Source organism: Dermacentor albipictus, chromosome 10, assembly GCF_038994185.2.
Source record: "Dermacentor albipictus isolate Rhodes 1998 colony chromosome 10, USDA_Dalb.pri_finalv2, whole genome shotgun sequence".
NCBI lineage: Eukaryota > Metazoa > Arthropoda > Arachnida > Ixodida > Ixodidae > Dermacentor > Dermacentor albipictus.
In genome coordinates this window covers 98173008-98179759 of record NC_091830.1, presented here as the reverse complement: position 1 = coordinate 98179759, position 6752 = coordinate 98173008, and the positions used below count along the sequence as shown (strand labels likewise).

Genomic DNA, 6752 nt, shown 5'->3' with positions numbered 1-6752 from the left:
ACACAATGCCTCATGACCTCGAGCGCACCGGAATCTTGCATGAACGCCAACATAATCCTAATCCATAAGAAAGGGGATGCCAACGACTTGAAAAATTATATATCGATCAGCTTACTGTCCATTGCCTACAAATTATTTGCTGAGGTAACCGTAAATAGAAACAGGAACACCTTAAACTTCTGTCAACCAAAGGACCGGGCTGGATTTCGTAAAGGCTACTCAACAATAGACCATGTTCACACTATCAATCAGGTGATAGAGAAAAGTGGGGAATATATCCAACCCTTATATATAGCTTTCATTGATTACGGGAAAGCGTTTGATTCAGTCGAAACCTCAGCAGTCATGGAGGCATTACGGAATCAGGGTGCAGACAAGCCATATGTAAAAATACTGAAAGATATCTATAGCGGTTCCACAGCCACCGTAGTCCTCCATAAAGAAAGCAACAAAATTCCAATAAAGAAAGGCGTCAGGCAGGGAGATACGATCTCTCCAATGTTTTTCAGCGCGTCTTTACAGGAGGTATTCAGAAACCTGTATTGGGAAGAATTGGAGATAAGGATTGATCGAGAATGCCTTAGTAACTTGCGATTTGCTGATAATATTGCCTTGCTTAGTAACTTAGGGGACTAATTGCAATGCATGCTCACTGTACTGGAGAGGCAAAGCAGACGGCTGGGTGTAAAAATTAATCTGCAGAAAACTAAAGTAATGCCTAATAGTCTCGGAAGAGAACAGCAGTTTACGATAGGTAGCGAGGCGCTGGAAGTGGTAAAGGAATGCATCTACTTAGGGCAGGTAGTGACCGCGGATACGGATCATGAAACTGAAATAATCAGAAGAATAAGAATGGGCTGGGGTGCGTTTGACAGGCATTCTCAGATGATGAACAGGTTGCCATTATCCCTCAAGAGAAAAGTTTATAACAGCTGTGTCTTACCTGTACTCACGTACGGGGCAGAAACCTGGAGGCTTACGAAAAGGGCTCTACCTAAATTGAGGACGACGCAAGGAGCTATGGAAAGAAGAATGATGGGTGTAACGTTAAGGGATAAGAAAAGAGCAGATTGGGTGAGAGAACAAACGCGAGTTAATGACATCTTAGTTGAAATCAAGAAAAACAAATGGGCATGGGCAGGACATGTAATGAGGAGGGAAAATAACCGATGGTCATTAAGGGTTACGGACTGGATTCCAAGGCAAGGGAAGCGTAGCAAGGGGCGGCAGAAACTTAAGTGGGCGGATGAGATTAAGAAGTTTGCAGGGATAGCTTGGCCACAATTAGTACATGACCGGGGTAGTTAGAGAAGTATGGGAGAAGCCTAGTTAGAGAAGTATGGGAGAAGCCTTTGCCCTGCAGTGGGCGTAACTAGGTTGCTGCTGCTGATGTTGATTGTCCAAAAGCTTTTGGGCTGTACCCTTTCACCTGCCTGTCACGCGTCGTCACAAAACCGCGAAAGCTCACAGAGTCAAGGTGACCTGTACGCGTTAAAAATGCATTATTATGCCGAGCAATACTGAATTTTTCTGAATAGCCGCAGGCTACCCCTTCCGAAATCAATAATAAGATGGCTGCCGCCTATCGTTTAGGCACTGGCTACTAGCACCTGCTGGAGAGTATCGGTTTATTGCGCACAATAAACCTTGTTGCGTGGCCGTGTAACATTTTCGAGCACTTTTTTGGCCCTATCTTTTGCACACGTCTGTAAGTTAACAAATATGTGCTTGCCATCTGACTTCCGATCGCCATCACCACCAATTTGAAAGAACATTTGCCTTCCTCGTGTAGCAGCGCACCACCAAAATGGTATTCAGTTTGCCCGTGGGGCAGGGGTATTATCACAGTTTCTAAGCGTGCAGAAATCTGTTGAAAACCATCCCATGATAATATATACATATATATATATATATATATATATATATATATATATATATATATATATATATATATATATATATATATATATATATATATCAGTAGCGTAACTCGAAATATGATTTCAATATCGTCACCCTGCCATCTCGCCGCTAGACTTTGCCTGTTTCGAAAGTTTTACTCCTGCAATGTAGACAACTCTGTCATTTCAGTGATTATATACGGACCACTAACTGGCATGGGTGAAGTTTTTCGAACACAACCAATCGCCGTCTCACGTCAGTTTTGTTCCGAAGGTGCGGGTCAACCATTCAATTGGAACCAATAAACGGGCTGGGTATCCCATCCACGTTTACCGCCCGTGGCACCTTTGTCTACCCTGCGAGACACTGCCTGAAGTTGCAACTGGAAGACAGCCCGATTCCAGGTCGTTCATCGTCGTGCCAGGAAAAACCGCTTTGCAGCATTGGAAGCGCCTTCCAGTGGGGGAGGCAACGTTGCTCTGAGGCAGCCATCTAAGGGATAGATCCTAGGGAGCGTCTCCATTGGCCGAACATGGCGCCACTTGCAGGGGCCTGACGATTGGATGAATATGAGCACCCCTGCACGGGCTCGACGACGGGCTAAATATGACGTGACCCCGACGGCCTGAATGCTTTATAAGCAAGTGAATCATCGGGAGGAGACAGACATTCTTCTTGCCGCGGGCTGCTGCGTCCACTTTGCTGCCGGTTGTAAAAATTATTTATTTGCTGTGGTTTTCCTTTATTCTATTCCTGTACTTCATGTAGATCACCCTTCACTTTTCTAAGTCCACTTCAACGTAGCGCAACTCCGGCACACAACGGCAGGATCAAATAACTGGCAGTTCACAGTCCGGAGAAACTGTCAACAGACATAACGATGGGCCTTCGGCCTAGGGAGCCCTGAACAACTGGGAACGATGAGAATGAACCTACCACCCAGGGATTCCTGAGCTACTGCCACCACCGACAAGGATGAGCCTTCAACCAAAGGAGTCCTCAGGTAACGGGAACAGCAATAATGATGAGCCTTCGATACAGGGAGAGCTGAGCTAGCGGGAACAGCGAGAAGGAAGAGCCTTCGACTCAAGGAGCTCTCAGCAACGAACGGGGAATAGTGGAAAGGTGAAGCAGGTGGCGTGATGCTGCATCCATGGGTGACCGCGTGGTTTTTTCCCTTCGACTCGACAGACTTCAAATTTCGCGTATGTATTTCGATTGTTCTGAGAATCCGGTATTTGTAGCATATTTTGCGCTTGCGCAAATTATTTCAGGAAACAGATCTAACCACCAGTCGGGCCAGCTGCAATGAATCTTCGAAGGTTGACGATCTCAGGCCGGACGTGTAACCGTGCGCAGCGCAATCACATACCATGCCGATGAGCATGCAGGTGCTGGTCGCCTTGCCTTGAGACCATATGAACTGCATGCAGCTTTTTATTGACCCTTTCCATAGTTACATTCGAAATAAATACATTTTTGCCATTTTGTACTATGGTGATGATGCTACTACTGGCGGGATTAGCCTTGAAGGCCTCACTGGTAAGTGCTCCGCTTAGCGTCTTTTCCTGCGCCAAGCATGCCACGATCAGTTCCGTGTCTCACAAGAATGTGGGGGAAATGCATGACACTTCCACTGCCATTCTTTTCACGCCTGTGTGGTGAACAGGCGAGCGTGTTTGCGCTTGTGGGCTCACTAGCGGCCGCCCGGAAAATGAAGCTGTCGAATAGGGGTGCGTAGTGATTTGGCCGTTAAAATATAGCCTCAACTACAGATGCATGATGTGCCATCATGCTATCAATTCACCCTTGTTCTTTAATTTCTCCTCAATTAAACGGAGTTTTCTGTCCTTTTAGCTCTCATACGACGCCGTAAGTTAAATGCGCTGCCACTTCGGATGCACGCTCATTTTAGCGTTGGAACTTTTCAGCTAAGAAAATGCGTGCGAACAGCGCAGATTATTGAATTCCGACCACGGAAAACTCTGGGCTACTAACACATTTCAGAAATAGTGACTAAAGTTTCTGACCTATCACTCGCATTCCAAAGCCCTTTCGTTTCAACTAATATTTTACATCTTTGAAAGTGCATCTATCCTACACGATAACATTCCAGCGGGGAAAAGCTATAAGCCGCACCGACTCACAATATAAATGCAGACTGACTCAGCAACTGCGGAATTCACGCTTCCGAGTTGATGCACCGTTTTGCGTCCAGCGCAGAGAGTGGTGGCATCTGCGTATAAATGAAAAAAAATTATGGGGTTTTACGTGCCAAAACAACTTTCTGATTATGATGCACGCCGTAGTGGAGGGCTCCGGAAATTTCGACCAGCTTAGGTTCTTTAACGCGCACCTAAATATAGGTACAAGGGTGTTTTGACATTTCGCCCCCATCGAAATGCGGCCGCCGTGGCCGGGATTCGATCCCGCGACCTCGTGCTCAGTAGCCCAACACCATAGCCACTGAGGAACCACGGCTGGCTGCGCATAAATTTAGGCTGCAAGAATAGGAAACACTTAGCGGACGAGGACGAAATTGTCTTCATGCAAAGAAATTTATTCAGCATATAGTGGTGTCTATTTTGAGAGAATGCTCATGTCACCATATTTTCTCTTTCCGAGTGCCGCCCTCTGGAGCTTGAACGAAACAGAAAATACATTGTAGCCGTGACTAGAAATTAGTAGGTTTACTGCACTGATCTGAATAAAACAACACTAACAAAACCCAGAAAAGCGATGACGATAGAGCATACTAAATGCATTACGTAATTTTCTTATTGAGAAATTTGGCAATAATACGGGAATAGCAGTGAAAAGCGTTTGTAACATAGTAATTATTCGAATGAACTGCACTAACCAACAGCGCTCTCTTTTAGCATACGGCCTGCGTGTTGTTGATATTATTGCGTATGTTTGGTCCACGCACTATTTATTTTTTATGTGCACTGAGGAAAATTTCTTGTTTCTGTGTTTTCTGATAAACCATTGCAATCTCAAGTTAGTACCTGCTTAAAAGAAGAGGCAAGCGAAGTTTTCTTTGTCTACGTGGGTCGCCAGCTCTGGCGATTGATGCCTAACCGGTGAGCCAAGAACTCCGAGACAATTAGGTTATAGATATTGACAGAGACGAGTGCTTCATTGGAACGGTAATGAGATTTAATATTGCAGTGTTTAAGAGGCTGCCCACATTGTCAGTTTATGTTGTTCACGGGCAGGTGGGACTAGTCAAGCTGCCGTTATGCAGCTTTTATCCTGCCATTCCCACCGCTTTGTATACCTCAGTGTACTTATGAAGTAAGTAAACTTCTTATTCTCATTCTTATTCTCTTCTTATATTGGCCAGATATCATAATATACGAAGTAATTGCCACCCGGGATACATTTCCCTAGAAGTGAGTGAGCGAGTGAGTGAAACAACTTTATTTTGTCCACTAGAGACGTAAGCAAACGCCACGCCACCTGGCTAGGCCCACTCGGGGACCATCAGGTGGAACCTGACGGCCCTGTCGCGAGCCCTCTGGACTGCCAGGGTTTGAGAGGTCTGATCCTGGGCCCTAATCAGCTTCTTCATTTCCTCTTGAGTGAAAGGAGGACCGGCAGAGGCGCAGCCCCACAGGACATGTTCGAAGTCCGCATAGTCACCACACAGAGGGCAATCCGGGCTTGGGAACCGGTCGGGGTACATTGTGTGTAGCGCTGCGGGGCTCGGGTAAGTGCTTGTTTGCAGTAGTCTGAGAGTGACTGCCTGGGCCCTGCACAGCGAGGAGTGCGGCGAAGGTAGGACTCTTCTTGACAGATAATTGTATTTGCAGATTTCGTTGTACGAGCAGAGAGGCTCGGGTCGCCCAGGAGAGGACGCGTTGCCCAGCGCACGGTCAGTCAAACCTCGTGCAGCCGAGTGCGCCTCCTCGTTGGGGTTGATCAAGGCACCCTCAATGGTCCCAAGGTGCGCAGGGAACCAGGCCAAAGAGTGATGTTTCATGTCTTTGGTACTTTGGATGATACGTAGGGCCTGGGGAGCCACCATTCCCATCTGAAAGGCCCTGACAGCGGCCTTAGAATCCGAATAAATCGTGTCATGTACACTGTCCGTCAATGCAAGAGCAATAGCAACTTGCTCTGCAACGCTGGAATTAGAAGTGCGGACGGTAGCGCAGCTAAGGATTTTAGCATCACAGTCGATGACCACTGAGGAGAAGGCCTCTTCTTGAGCGTAGGAAGCAGCGTCTACGAAGCATGTTCGGTCCTTGTTCAAGCGGGCACTGGCGAGCAGAGCTTTACCCCTGGCTCGCCTTCGTCCTTCGTTGTAGGTGGGATGCATATTTCGTGGCACCCGGTGTATGTAAATTTTGGACCTTACGTCGCTGGGCAGCTTCACAGCGTCGAGACTGACGACCATGGGGTTACGTCCCAGCTTGCCAAGTATGGCTCGGCCCGCTGGGGTACCGGAGAGTCTGACGAACTGGGAAAATTCTTGGGCTTCAACGATTTCTTCGGACGTGTTGTGAATTCCCAAATTGAGAAGGTCTTTTGTGTGCGTTCGCATGGGAAGGCCGACGGCAAGCTTGAAGACTCTTCTGATTAAGGCGTTGATCTTGTTGCGCTCCGATACGAGCCAATTGTGCATAGCCCCTGAATAAGCGAGGTGGCAGAGCACGAAGGCGTGGATAATGCGGATCAGATTGTCTTCCTTGATTCCGCAGTACCTATTGGCGATTCTTCGGATCAGGCCGAGGGCGCTTTCGGTCTTGGAACAAATGCGTTTGAGGGCGGCTCCATTGGCCCCGTTTGACTCGATAAACATTCCTAGGACCCTGATAGTGTCTACCCGCGGTACTGGGGAGCCC

At 47.3% G+C, this 6752-nt stretch overlaps 1 protein-coding gene across 5 annotated transcripts in view; it reads left to right on the top strand.

Annotated features, from left to right (window-relative positions):
* The first annotated feature begins 4914 nt into the window (after window positions 1–4914).
* The window catches only part of LOC135897289 (uncharacterized), a 40797-nt gene continuing 38959 nt past the window's right edge, over window positions 4915–6752 (top strand). For 2 of the 5 annotated variants that reach the window (XR_011508857.1, XM_065425899.1), the window contains exon 1: window positions 5723–5851. The gene's annotated coding sequence lies outside the window, so the exon portion shown is untranslated. The other 3 variants (XM_065425896.1, XM_065425900.1, XM_065425897.1) reach the window with 3 other exon arrangements.